This window comes from Neofelis nebulosa, chromosome 1 (genome assembly GCF_028018385.1).
Source record: "Neofelis nebulosa isolate mNeoNeb1 chromosome 1, mNeoNeb1.pri, whole genome shotgun sequence".
In the NCBI taxonomy this organism is placed as follows: domain Eukaryota; kingdom Metazoa; phylum Chordata; class Mammalia; order Carnivora; family Felidae; genus Neofelis; species Neofelis nebulosa.
The window spans coordinates 191,417,291-191,431,261 of NC_080782.1; the positions used below are offsets into that span (position 1 = coordinate 191,417,291).

The 13,971-nt window shown below is 38.4% G+C and overlaps 1 long non-coding RNA gene across 1 annotated transcript; it reads right to left on the reverse strand.

Moving 5' to 3' along the window:
• Positions 1-746: 746 nt before the first annotated feature.
• On the reverse strand, positions 747-6,236 carry LOC131496426 (uncharacterized). Its single transcript, XR_009254490.1, has 3 exons — positions 6,081-6,236; positions 3,038-3,099; positions 747-859 (listed from the first exon to the last, which is right to left on the reverse strand). It is a non-coding gene; the product is annotated as an uncharacterized LOC131496426 (long non-coding RNA).
• Between the last annotated feature and the right edge of the window lie 7,735 nt (positions 6,237-13,971).

Here is a 13,971-nt window from a genome sequence, read left to right on the forward strand (position 1 = left end):
TACTATGCAGTGCCTTGGTAATATTTCTTTAGAAATCAATAAATACATCTTTAACCATTTCATTTAGCCTTGAGGGACCCTTGATAATTTAGTTGCGTCCTCTGGTGAACATAACGGTAGCATGATATCAATATCCTTCTTAAAAAACCATATAAATGCACCGAATTCTTTGCTCTTGGCCCTCTCGGCTTCAGATGGAGCTAGAGTCAACGTACAGTAAACCATTATCTAGTGTGTGTGTTTGAAGGAAGAAAGGATGGCAGGGGAGCTGATGCGACTGGCCCCATTTCGTGCACCTTAGGATTTATTGAAATCTTAAGGTTGTGTCTCTTGAGACAATGAGGGGATTACCTATTTGAGACCCTTCCATATCAAAGGGAAGCACAGTCCTGATCCCAGGTAGCTCTGCATCCTGAGGCAGTTGCATGGTAGCCCCAGCTAGCCGATTAGAGGTGTAGATGCTAACACGATTTGTTTGGAAATTTAAATATTCTATTTAAAATGCTACTCCTCTAGCATAAATAAATGATGTGGCAAAAAAATATCTTCAGTGCTTTTTACAGGTAAGTCCACATGAATCTCCCCCTTTGTGTCACGTAAAAAAATAAATGAATTTCAGTTCTTAAAGAACCTCAATCCAAGGCACTTCCCTTTTTGTGAGCTCTTCATACTTTATGGGCATAGTGATATGTAAGTGAAATTTGTTCTCTATATGTATTTATTTATGATAAAAAACACAGCATGTATCTTTTGTATTAAGTTTTTAATGGATTTGCATGATCTTCTGTTCACAAGTCTTGGTTTTAGCTCTGTGATATTGCTGTTGTCTTTCTAGGTTAGAGTCTCATTGCTTTTGTATCTATGAAAAAGAAGGCCTGCCACCTGTTCAGGAATTTGAATTGAATAAAATGTATGTAATAATAAGACAATACTAACAGTTTCGTTAAACAATTTTTTTCCAGGATCCAAGTCAGTTTACAAAGGTCAAGTGTTTTTCCGGGTATTGTATGAGGTCATCAGGGAGTACTGAATGATAGACTTCTGTTTTCTTGCATGTTATAGAGCTGGAGATCTTCAAGTGATTCTGGAAAAGCACTGCATGCACCCTTTATAGAACAGTCTACCATGTTGTGTTCATAGTTTTGCTTATTTATAAGACTTTAGATTTATAAAGTCAGAGGAGAGTAATTCTCCTCTGCAGAAACTGGTTTGAGTTTATCTTAGTGACTCTGGATCATATACACTGTGAATTGTGTAACTGGTAATGCTTGTCGCTTTCAGCTGCCAGAAAACTTGTAGCCATATTTGTGGCTGAATTTAAACTAGTATATACTATTTTATGTATCTTTACTTTTTCATGTTTTTTAATGTTTATTTTTGAGAGAGAAAGAGACAGAGCACGAGTGGGGGGAGGGGAGGAAGACACAGAATCTGAAGCAGGATCCAGGTTCTGAGCTCTGAGCTGTCAGCACAGAGCCTGATGCGGGGCTTGAACTCACAAACCGTGAGATCATGACCTGAGCCGAAGTGGGACACTCAACCCATTGAGCCATCCAGGAGCCCCTATTTTATGTATCTTTAAATAGTGCTTTTAATTTTTTTTTTTTGAAAGGAGGCAATGTTTTCAGAATTTAAGGCTCGGGCCTATATTGCTCTATAGTATTCTCAGTACATAGCATGCACAGACTCGGAAGGAGAGAGAGAGAAAGGAAGAGAAACAGGGGACAGGAGAAAAAGAAAAGGAAGGAAAGAAAAGAAGGAAAGAAGAAAAAGAGCTAAGAACAAAATAAGAAAGTCTTCGTGTGTGTTCCCGCTCTCAAGTCGCTGTCTGTACTGATAGCCACTGGCCACGTGTGGCTACTAAGCCCTTTAAAGGTTGTTAGTCCAATTGAGACGTTAGTGTAAGTACCTAATGTATTTTGAAGACTTAATATGAAAAAATGTATGCAAATATTTCAATAATGTCTTATTGATTATATGTTCAAATGATAATATTTTAGATATATTAGGGGCTCAGTAGGTTAAGCGTCCAACTTCAGCTCAGGTCATGATCTCATGGCTTATGAGTTTGAGCCCCTCGGAGGGCTCTGTGCCGACAGCTCCGAGCCTGGAGCCTGCTTCGGATTCTGTGTCTCCATCTCTCGCTGCCCCTCCCCTGCTTGTGCTCTCTTTCACAAAAATAAACAATAAAAAATATATTTTAGATATATTGGGTTAAAAGATTTTATTTATTTATTTATTTATATATATAAATGTTTATTAATTTTTGAGAGACAGAGAGAGAGAGAGAGATGGGGTGGGGCACACAAAGAGGGGGGACAGAGGATCCAAAGTGGATCAGCACAGAGCCTGACGCAGGGCTTAAACTCATGAAACGTGTGGCCAGGACCTGAGCTGAAGTCGGCTGCTTAACCGATTGAGCCACCCAGGGGCCCAGGTTAAAAGATCTTACTAAAAATTAATTGTATCTTCCTTTTAGAAACGGTTTCTTGAACATTTAAAATTATATGTGTGACTCACATTTATGATTTGCATTGTATTTCTCTTGCACAGCATTATACTGTAATGCCACAATAAGCTGAAGTTGCCTTAACAGCTTTTCAGAGCAAATTTTCCTGTAACCTAATACTCTCTCTCTGTGTCAGCTACAGGGAAAGTCTATTTGTGACAGCCCTGAAGTTGGCAGAATCCTTCACCTCTCAATTTTTAGATCTTTTTAATGTTTTTTTTTTTAAGTTTATTTATTTTTGAGACAGAGAGAGACAGAGCATGAACGGGGGAGGGGCAGAGAGAGAGGGAGACACAGAATCGGAAGCAGGCTCCAGGCTCTGAGCCAACAGCCCAGAGCCCGACGCGGGGCTCGAACTCAAGGACCGGGAGATCGTGACCTGAGCCGAAGTCGGACGCTTAACCGACTGAGCCACCCAGGCGCCCCTCAATTTTTAGATCTTTTAACCTTAATAATTATCTTCCAAATTTTCCACTCAGATCCAGGCATGATATATTACCTCCAAGGATCTGGTCATGTGGTACTCACGTTTTAGGAAGAGTCGCTTCTTAGTGCACACACTAAGTAAAATACACCTCCAGTGTTTTATACTTGAAAAAAAAAAATAAACATGTTGAATTGTCTGTCTTCCATAAATTGAGAGTAAAGTATATAAAACTATCCTCTTTCCTAGAGAATAAATAAGCCGAGGATACTGTCTTCCGTCGTATTTTTTCCTGGATCTAAAAGCTAAGTTAGTGTACTACTAGAGCAAATTTCAGGTGGGTAAATTTGTGAAACTGAACGAATATTCTTTACGAGAACATTTTCTGAATCAGAATCTATAGCAATGTGATTTGATTGCAAACTGAATATATTGTCCTTCGCTTTGAGGCCATAACCGTCAACATACTGCTCTTGCAGTACTTAAACACATGTGGGTAAGCAAGTTGGACTCAGTAACATGGCCTTCCTCTCTGGCTTCAGTTGTTTCATTTGTTTGATCATTTATATATGAGTGAAGAGTTTTCAGGGACTATTTAAGAATGGAATATTGAGAATGGATCAAAATCATTTATCTCTGTATTTCACTTTGAAGCCCCACCCTTTCTGTCCAGGCTCCTGTAAATGACAGTGAAAGTAATTCCCTGTGGGAGAAGGTGAAAAACCAAGGCCCCTCTGTCTGCTCACAAAGCCTGTTCCCAATTAATGCAGTTCCTTGGGGTTCAGGCCTTGTCTGCAGACGGTCCAGGTAAATTGTTTCTGTTCGAGAATGAAGCTGCTCTCACTGGTCTCGGGAAATACATCAGTTGCAGAGCAGTATTTAGGCAAAGAGCGAGAGGAAACTCCCCGCTTGAGAATAAATTTCAAGGTTCTACAAAATGTTTTGGTAATAATGTAATGTTTAATGTTTTCATGAATAAAATATTGATTTGTGATACATTTGAAAAAATGTGAATGTGATGAGCAGTTTAGAATTCATGCGTCAATTTTCCCTCCGGAGGGATCAGGGGTTTCTGATTGGGATGACAAAGATAGGGTACAAGGCATGTGCCATTCTATAGTACTTCTGTCTGTTAGAGGCCATGATATCAGCAAAATTAGATTAAGGTTAAGGCAGTCATGTAAATTTTGGAAATAAGGTTTCTATATTTTGATTCAAAACCGGACACCCTGTGGGCCTATTGATGGTAATCCCATTTAGTCTTGCAAAAAAGCTTTCTGGGTATCAAGGGATCCAGATCAGTACTGCCATTTATTACTCAGAAAATGAGAAATTTTCCTAAATCTTCAACTCTAGGTAACATAAACAACTATAAAATTTTGATAACTTTCAAAGAGCAAATATATTCATATAGTTATGTATAAACTCAAATGTGTATATGTTACATACAATGTATGTGTTGCGTATAAATGTCTGTAATGCGTAGTATATATTTATCCATTCTACAACTCTGCTTAAAATTATTATACTTGCATTTAAAACATTTATGCTTAATTTACTAAGCATCTCTCTTGAAAAAGATGCTAAACAATTCCGTTTTTATCCTGCATAGCACTTTACTCATATACATATATGAGAACATGTATACGAATATACGTGTAAAATGCCAAGGAGGATGAAGACACACAGACGTGTGTGTGTGTTTGTGTGTGTGTGTGCATTACATATATATATTATATATATTACATATACATGTTACACATATATATCTAAATACATCTATAATTTTTTGCAAACAATATGGTGGAATGGAAAGAGCATAAATTTTAAGGCCAGAAAAATGTATATGTGCTCTATTTCCTTCCCTTCTCACTGACTCATTGTGCCCACATCTACAATTATCCTCTCTCCTTCCTTATTGTTAGTTCTATCATTCTCATCAGCAGAAAATATATAATACTACCTCATATGTTAAAAAGTCCCAAACACAAATATACCATCTCTGCTAGGTGAAAGTTTCATTATGTCAAGATATTTGTCTGTCTTATTCAGTGCTACCTAACCGGCATTTAGAATATTGCTAAGAGTGGTCTAACATCTATTAGGTCCTCAGCAAATATTTGTGAAATGAATGAATGAATGAATGAGTGAATAAACAATGCCTAGATCATAATAGAGTCTCAGTCAATGTTGGCTCTTATTATAATGAAACTGACATTTTTTTGAGCCTGGTATTTGTTATAAATGCCAAGAAGATTCAGAACAACCACACAACAAAGCCTGTCTAAAAGCATTATATTTTTGAAGTCTGGAAGACTTGCATGTACACATTTCAGTGGTTATCTGGTTTAATGTGCTTGACATTTCTTTAAAATTTTATAGGGAAAAGTCTGCCATAAAATCTTAGAACTTTCTATTTCACTTACCACCCTATTTATTACTGTTTGAACATGGTATAGAGTAACACAGTCTAAGACAAAGTTACATAAATAGAATATGCTAAAGTTTTAAAAACTAGAATTGGCTTATTTCAATTATCTTTTTGACTTGGGAAGCAAATAGCATGTGCTTTGATCAACTGATAGAAAATATAGGACATATCAATGTAGGTTCAGGAATTGTAACAAATGTACCATTGTGGTGGGAGATGTTGATCAAGGAGAAGGCTGTGCATGTGTGGGGGTAGGAGAAGCATGGGAACACTCGGTACTTTCCTCTCAATTTTCATGTGACCCCAAAACTCTAAATAGACTAAAACTCTAAAATAGAGTCTTTTTTTTTTTAAATAAAATACAGGACACATGATAGTTTTAGTTTAATATCCTGCAATAACAACTTTAAAGCTTTCATGTGTTTAGAAATTCCTCTAAAAGAGGAGTAAAAATTGTTCTTTCAATGAAATTACCATGTGTTTGGTAATACATGAATGATAACTGCAGTGTGGATTGAATTTTAATAAAGGAACACACTATAGTTAATAGCACTCCAGTTTTGGCACATTTAACTCTAAATCCACTAAAACAGAAATGAATCATTGTAAAACACACTGTGAGATGCCACTTCACTGTCCACACAATTTTGATGTCCCCCCATTGCCTTGAGGATAAATGGCAAACTCCTTATCTTGGAAAATACATTGTTCTTCACCTTGATCTCAACTGATCTTCAAAGCTTTATTTCCTTCTCCTATATACAAACCCCATGTGACAGCAGAGTGATCAACAGTGTGGCCTTGGAAGTCAAGCAGAGATTCAGAAGGCTGGAAGGAAGACTCTCCAAGTCACATGAACTGTGGGGCCTAGCCACTGGCACTTGGAACGTGGGCAGCAATGAGGGCACAATGAACTTTCTATAACTTCTGAAATCTGTGAAGCTGCTAATGGGAACTGGAGTGACTAGAGTTAAGGAACTCTATGAAATAGCAAAACTGAATAGTCAACACAGAGTTACACAATTATATACATAGATAGAAAATCCTTTCTTTCTGGTGTTTTACTTCAGCTACAAGAACTGATCAGCCCATCACGGATGGTATGGATCAGCATGAACCAATGTCCATTTCATTTTAGACCCACCTTTCATTAGGTGTATCCTGAATGTCCATTCAGGTCAGCCGGGGAACCTCATTAAATATGGTACCAGATTTCTGCCCACTGCCTGAAGAATTCCTCAGGCCTCCACTTCTAGATATCATTGTCTCCTCTGATTTCTTCTATTTTGACCTTATATCTTAGCTCTTATTTTCAAGCTAGTCCCTGAAACTTAAATTCCATTGTGAGCTATTTACCTTGTTTCGCATCTTTGTGTTCCATCAAGATTTATTATTTTCTTCCAACTCTAAACACCACAGGTGTTGGCAAGGGAAAGTTAATGCTTGTATCTTGCCCCATCCCGAGGAAAGCTGTGGCTGTGTCCTCTCTCTCTCTCTCAGGCAGACCCTACCCTCGGTCAATTTGGGTCACGGACTACAATGTGTTATGGAAACAGGGTAGGTGGTAGCACAGTGTGTAGACAAGCCGCCCAAAAGTTGGGCATGGATCAAAAGGAGGACCCAAAGCATTGTGGTCTAGGGAAAGAAATCAGAAATGAGTTCTGTCTTGGCTTTGTTACTGACCAGCTAGCCTTGAGATACTAAGCAAATCCCTTAACCACTCTGGGGCTATCTTATCTCTAAGAGTTGCTTTGAGGAATAAATGAAGTAAGCAGGGGGAATGTCTGGAATGCCTGGACACAGAGTTGTCTGTCTTTCTGTCTTACTTTGTCACGTTTCCATCCACTCTTGTCCATCCTTAATACCTATGAGGAACAATTTGCAGAAAACACTGGCATACCACTCTGGCTACCCAGTGTGCTGTTTGTACTTGTTTCAAGTATGTTTAACAAATTGTGTGTTTCAGTCCTATTCAGTGGTCCTAGGCACATCTCACACGTGTCTCATTAAAAGATCACTCCAGAAGAATATTAAAGACAGATGCTTGAACAGCGTTGACACAAAGCATGGATTCGGGTGTGAGGCAGAACTGATTCCACCAACGACTACTTGTATGACTTAGGGCATACTTCATAACCCTTAAGTTTTCGTATCTATAAAAAGAAGAATGATAATGGCCAAGTCCTTGGGTTGTAATGTGGATGCAACAAGAAAATGAATCCTTTCAAGTAGAAAAAAAACAGTGCCCTATATATATTTCATGGATTTTCCAGGGTAACATGTCCAATAGAATGCTGTGTATGTGAACCACATGTAATTTAAAATTTTTTAGTAGCCACATTAGCAATATGTAAAAGGTACCCAGTAAAATTAATTTTAATAAAATAGTTTATTTAACCCAACATGTCCAAAATGTTATCACTTCAATCTGTAAACAATATAAAAATTATTGAGATATTATAGATTCTTTTTTTATGCTAAGTCTTTGAAACTGATGTGTATTTTATCATTTTAGAGTAGCCACATTTCAAGTGATCAATGCCACATGGGGCTAGTGGCTATCACATTGGACTGCAAAGGGCTTGGAGATACCTAGGTTTTTATTGTTTATCTTCTAATTAACCCACTTAGGACTCTCCAAATGCTTTACTCCTAAGCCAGAATGATGATTAAAGTATGCACATATGGGGCACCTGGGTGGCTCAGTCGGTTAAGCGTCTGATTTCAGCTCAGGTCATGATCTCACAGTCTGTGAGTTCGAACCCCGTGTTGGGCTCTGTGCTGACAGCTCAGAGCCTGGAGCCTGCTTCCGATTCTGTGTCTCCCTCTCTCTCTCTCTCTGCCCCTCCCCTGCTCATGCTCTGTCTCTCTCTGTCTCAAAAATAAATAATAATAAAAAAACAATAAAAAAATTAAAGTATGCATATATGTTGCATATGACATTCTGTAGGCAGTATGATCCTGTCTTTAAACCTTGTGTAAGCAGTCTGAACCAGCCTTGGCAATTTTTAGTGGTGGTTCTTTTAGGAAGCTCTATAGTTACCTTAGTTTACCTGCCAAAATCACTGTTCAGGTCTCTGTCTAAGAGCCAGACTTTGGGTAAGACTCTTCTATCAGTTAGCAGACCACACTGAGTCTGTGGTGAGGAAACGAAAATAACCGGTTCCCTGAAATGGACCTCGTTTCTTTCTGAAACACAGAACTCTTTTCACAAATCTGTTCCTAATTCCTGTGAATAAACTCTTTTCCCATGGCTGTGGTCAATGGCTGTTCAGGTCCAAAAAAGAAAGAAATGTTTTTCAGCTTCAAGTGCTATACTGAGTCACCATCCTTTAAACGTCCACCCATTCTATCAGAAAGTGAATTAGTCCCATGAAAACCGCTAACCATGTGAGGTGACCTCAACCAAAGACCTGGGCACATACTAGGCAGCAGGTAAGAAATGGATGAATAAATGGAGTCGCATACATTCTTTTGGAGAATCTGAATTACTTGTTAAAATAAGATGTAAAGACTTCATTACTTCAATATTGGCTTATTTAAAACGAGATGTAATTCAAGGCTATTTCTCTGCTGTTCTTTAATTCAAAACGAAAAGGATAAACTGAAACTTAGTTAATTCAAAAGCTGTTGTTTTGGTCCCTTGGGTTTCAAATTAGGGAGATTTTACTTTAAATGAGAAACATTGATCTTAGTCACTGACTACCCTTCATAGTTCTAGAATAGCTGATTCTCTGATTCTCTTTTCCCTTTGATCAGCTGATTCCAACTGTAGCACCCTCAGACAACTTGTACAGAGTCCTCCCTATGCTTTCTTTATCTTGTGAAAATTTATTATTTATAGACTGTAATTTTAGGCTCTTATTTTCTTAACAGCCAGAAATAGCGTTTAGTGCAATCATCCCCTGCTCAGAAGGAGGCTTGATGTACATTCCTTATCATTTTTTCACTTATTTGAGCAATTCTTCCAATCTCATGCCTCTCCTCGATTCAGAGGCCTGTGTTCATTCCCTAGGGCTACAAACATTTTAACTTTCTGTAGAAAGGTGACTTTACTCTGGATGGCCTCCTAGATACAGAAAGCTTGGTTTTCATTCATTCGAAGGACAAGGCTTCCTTTACCCGGGCCTATCTGGAGACCCCAAATTTTTCTTCTAAGTTTTCTTCTTCTAACTGGCCTTTTGTGGCTGAATTGGCCCTCCTTATTGTTTCTATTAATAAATCCATCTCTAGGCACTTACTTACATGCACACGGTCACGGCCACCCTGGTGTTAGTCCTATCAGCCTACCACCCAAGGCAGCTCCTCGTGCGGAAATGATCTACAACGCCCAAGGAGAAGCGTCTTGTGGCAAAAGTACCTGTAGCCCCCGCCCTCCAGTCATGGTGCTCCAAGCTGCTGCCTCCTTACCCTCAGCGATGAATCCATCCATCAGTGCGCCTGATGGTGAACGTGAGCCGAAGTAAAGAGGTACAATTTTGCCTATAAGTTTTTTCAACATGTGTGATGCAAAGAAGCGTTAGCTTAGTGGTGACTCCTTGTCACACAGGGGTGGGCAGAGCCCATACGGCCAGCTTTGCTAGTATTCATTCCTGGACCACTACCGATGTTGTAAGACTTGGTGGGCTTTTTGTCTGTCTGTGATAGCAGTGGAATAACGGCAATGTATTAAGGCTTGGAGTCGTTTCCTCGGAATCTAGTTGAAATTAGAGTTGTATTATAATTTGTGATTAGCGGCCAAGATAGAAATATCAGGAAAAGAAGGCATACTATGCTTCTACACGATTCTTTTTAGTCTCCTGTTTTGGAACACTTTCTCTGCAGACCGTTGGTTCAGGGGGCTGACGAGGCCAAGGGTCCAGTTTATGCGTGTAGCTCACAAATGTGTGCTCTCAGTCACAGACAGGATCCAGGGAGAAAGAGTGGCCAGGTGTGGATCGGGGCAAAATCATCACATATCTTTCTATTCGGAAGAATGATACACACGTATGCTGGTGCAAATGGTGGGGAAGGGCACGCTGGCTCTGAATTAAGGAATGTGAGTTGTATGCAAAATGACTGGATTTGTTCTAGTTATGTGATTTTAAGCTGATTCCTCAATCCTTCTGGGCCTCAGTTCACCAAAGGCATGACTTAAGTAACCATTGTAACCCTTTATTTTACAGACTTATTGAACAAAAACATAAGGTGATGCATGCTTACTGTTATATAACACATTAGGAGGGGCGCCTGGGCGGCTCAGTTGGTTAAATGTCCAGCTTTGGCTCGGTCAGGGTCTGGCAGTTCGTGAGTTCAAGTCCCACGTCAGGCTCTGTGCTGACAGCTCAGAGCCTGGAGCCTGCTTCTGATTCTGTCTCCCTCCCTCTCTAACCCTCCCCCACTCGTGTTCAGTCTCTCTCTCTCTCTCTCTCTCTCTCTCTCTCAAAATGAATAAACATTCAAAAAATTAAAATAAAACACATTAAGAGATATATAGGTTAATGGTTAAGATAGCAAATTCCAGAGACAGTCTGTTTTGTTCAAATCCCAGCTGCATTCCCTCAGAGGTTCCTCATCTGCAGGTAAGGGTAATGATGGCACCCGCCTCATAGGGTTTTTTTTTTTTTAAAGTACATGAACCGACATATGTAAAGAGTTTATCATACCTCTTGGCACGTTGTAAACTCTCATTTTAAAACTTCAGTGAATGTTAGCTATTTTAGCTGTTATGAAGGCATTTAAAAAAATATGAGATGCTTCATGACTTTGCTCGGGGCCATGCTAATCCTCTACAGATTGTTCCAATTTTAGCCCATGCGCTGCCAAAGCGAGCATTCTTTGAAGCAGCCAACACACGGATTTGGAGATCTTGATGAATTGTTTGAGTAAATTACAGGGAAAAAATTAAACCAATGATAACGACATCATATTCAATAGTAATAAATAATTGCTTTGATAATCAAGCCGCACCTTTGGCCATGGTGACGACAACCAGTTTGCCATAGTTGTGTTTCAGGGTTAGTTTAGACTTAAATACAATGAGTGCTATGGATTCCTTTTTAAAGCCAAGTGGCTCTGCTGGAAGAAAAAAAATAGGTATCTTGATGGTCTAGTGGTGGCTATATGTTTTCTTAATGTGAAATGAATGTTTGAGCTTATTATACTAATATGAGTCTGCCATGTCCTAAGATTTATTACTCCAAATCAGTGGTGTTTGGGTCGTTACTACCGTGGTTGCTACTCAACACTGAAATGCATTCATTAGCTCCAAATGACAGAAATTGCATTATACTACAGTTTAATCTTTAAATTTAAAAAAAAAATTTTTTTATTGTCAGCCTGCCTGTTCTTCCTTTGGAACAGAATAATGAGATCATAGCTATGTGAGGAGTCCATGAAGATTTTACAGCACTGGGGTGGTCTTTCGGTAACCACACCACGGTTTTCGCTCATTTGCAATTTGGTCATATTCACGATGTTGTGAAGACAGCATACCTTTTCCTAGCATAATAGGGATATGTTTAGACACTTTCTATCGATAAAATGACCTAACTGTGATGTTAGAATTTATCAAATTTATTCAAAACCTATCACCACAATGAACTGTCTGCTCTTTTATACTTTTTGAATGGATTCTTTCTACTTTTTTTTCAAATCCCAAACACTAAGTTTCAGCTGTAGAACTGCCTTATTATAAATATGAAGAGAGGCTAGTAACTAGTCATTGGCATTTGCATATTATTCAGTCTATTCTTTATCTACTGGAAAAATATGTCTCATTAGCATGCATTAATGTTTGATTTCTTTTCTGTTAAAGAAATGATACAGGTCTGTAGCATTTTTCATCTTCCATAAGAAAAATAAACTTATCTGTAAGAGGAAGTAAAGACAATTATTCGGATAACGTATGCCCATCCTCAAATTTTCTTGTCTAAAGTAGTAGTTCTCAGTTGGGGGCAATTTTGTTCCCATAGGTCATTTGGCAATGTCTGGAGACATTAGTGACTGTCAAGTCTGGGGTCGGGGGGGGGGTGCGATTACTGGCATCTAGTGGGTAGACCCCAGGAAAGTGGTCAAGAATCCCACAATGCACAGGATAGCCTCCACAACAAAGAATTATTGTGATCTGGTCCAAAATGTCAACAGTGCTGAAGCTGAGAAACCCTGGTCTAAAATACTCCAGTGTCTCAGTTATTGTTTTAAAGCTAGGGTTTGGATTTTGAAATATTTAGCCAACCTTACTAAATCTCCACATTCATTTACCTAAAAAGAACTAGACATACTTTTTCCAATCAGGCACCTTGCTGAAATATTATTGACATGTTGAAGATTTTATTTTAAAGAGGATGACACAAATGAAATAGAAATGTTGTATGTTCTTCCCGTAACTGAGTTTTTAATTATGAGAATGAAGCTAAAGATTTGAAACCTTATTTTTATAAAGCATCGTTTCCTTAAAAATAATCTAGAGAATTCTTTATTTTAGGGCTTTTTTTTTTTTTTTTGAAGTCAATAGGTCAGGCAAAGACAGAAAATAAACAAAATCTATTTCCTTTTTCTTTCAAAGTGCAATGCTTCTACTTCTTTAAACAAATGCATGCTGTGTAAAGACTGACAATTGAATCCTTTTATCTGATCTCTGAGTAGTAGATCACTTGAAATTTAAGAAAATGCAAGTAATGTTGACTCTTAGAAAAACAGCCTATATCATAGAAAAGCACACACACACAGAGATACAAATCAACAAAGAAACAAAATACCCTCAACCCAGGCCTTTTAGGAAAAGTAGCCATATATTTATGGGAGGGGTGTGTAAAAGCACTTTAGTGAAGAACACCAGTGCTCGCAATGCATCAAAGTTAAGCGGTAGCGAGGTTATCACTCCGTGAAAAATCACATAAACATTTCACATATAAAATATTATTCATCAGGGTAAAACCCTCTAAGGGGTTGAGGGATAGCAAAGGTGTCATGAAACCTTGTTTTTTTTTTTTAAAGAAAAATATATTCCACAGCTGAGATGGAATCTGTGGTCATGCGGTAGGCAAGAGAGGAGTATAATTGAGAAGAAAATTAGCAAACCTTAAATATCTGTCTCTGCAATATCATTACCCATAAACTTGCCCTTTTTCCACCCTCTTTTCCCCAAAGACTGATGTCCCATATCTGAACTGAGGGAGATGTGTGCTTTCTAACAGCTAAATCAACAAGGTTTCACATGAGTAGTGCTGTGTGGTGTGGTTGACTGATTTCATGAAAAACTAATCATGTATTCATCATTGAGATCAAACACTTCCCAAGTAATTATCATCCAAGCCCAATCTGATAGGACCTGAAAAAGTGGCACTGCTGGTATAATCAGAGGCTGAGCAGAAGAGTTCTCTCAGCTTTTGTAAACCTTGGGTCGGAAAGCACAAAACGGAAATTGTATTTTATAATTAAGAAAGGAAAAGTTGGCAGGCTGCAATCAATTATTTCAGTCAATCATAAAATTTTTAGCTTGTCTGGTTATTTACTGGAACACACATATAAAAATTAACTTTCCTACATGGTCTCCGAGACATTTTTTTTAATATGGAAAAAAAAGAAAAATGCTAAGACACTTTTGAATTAAAATGCAAGCCCTTC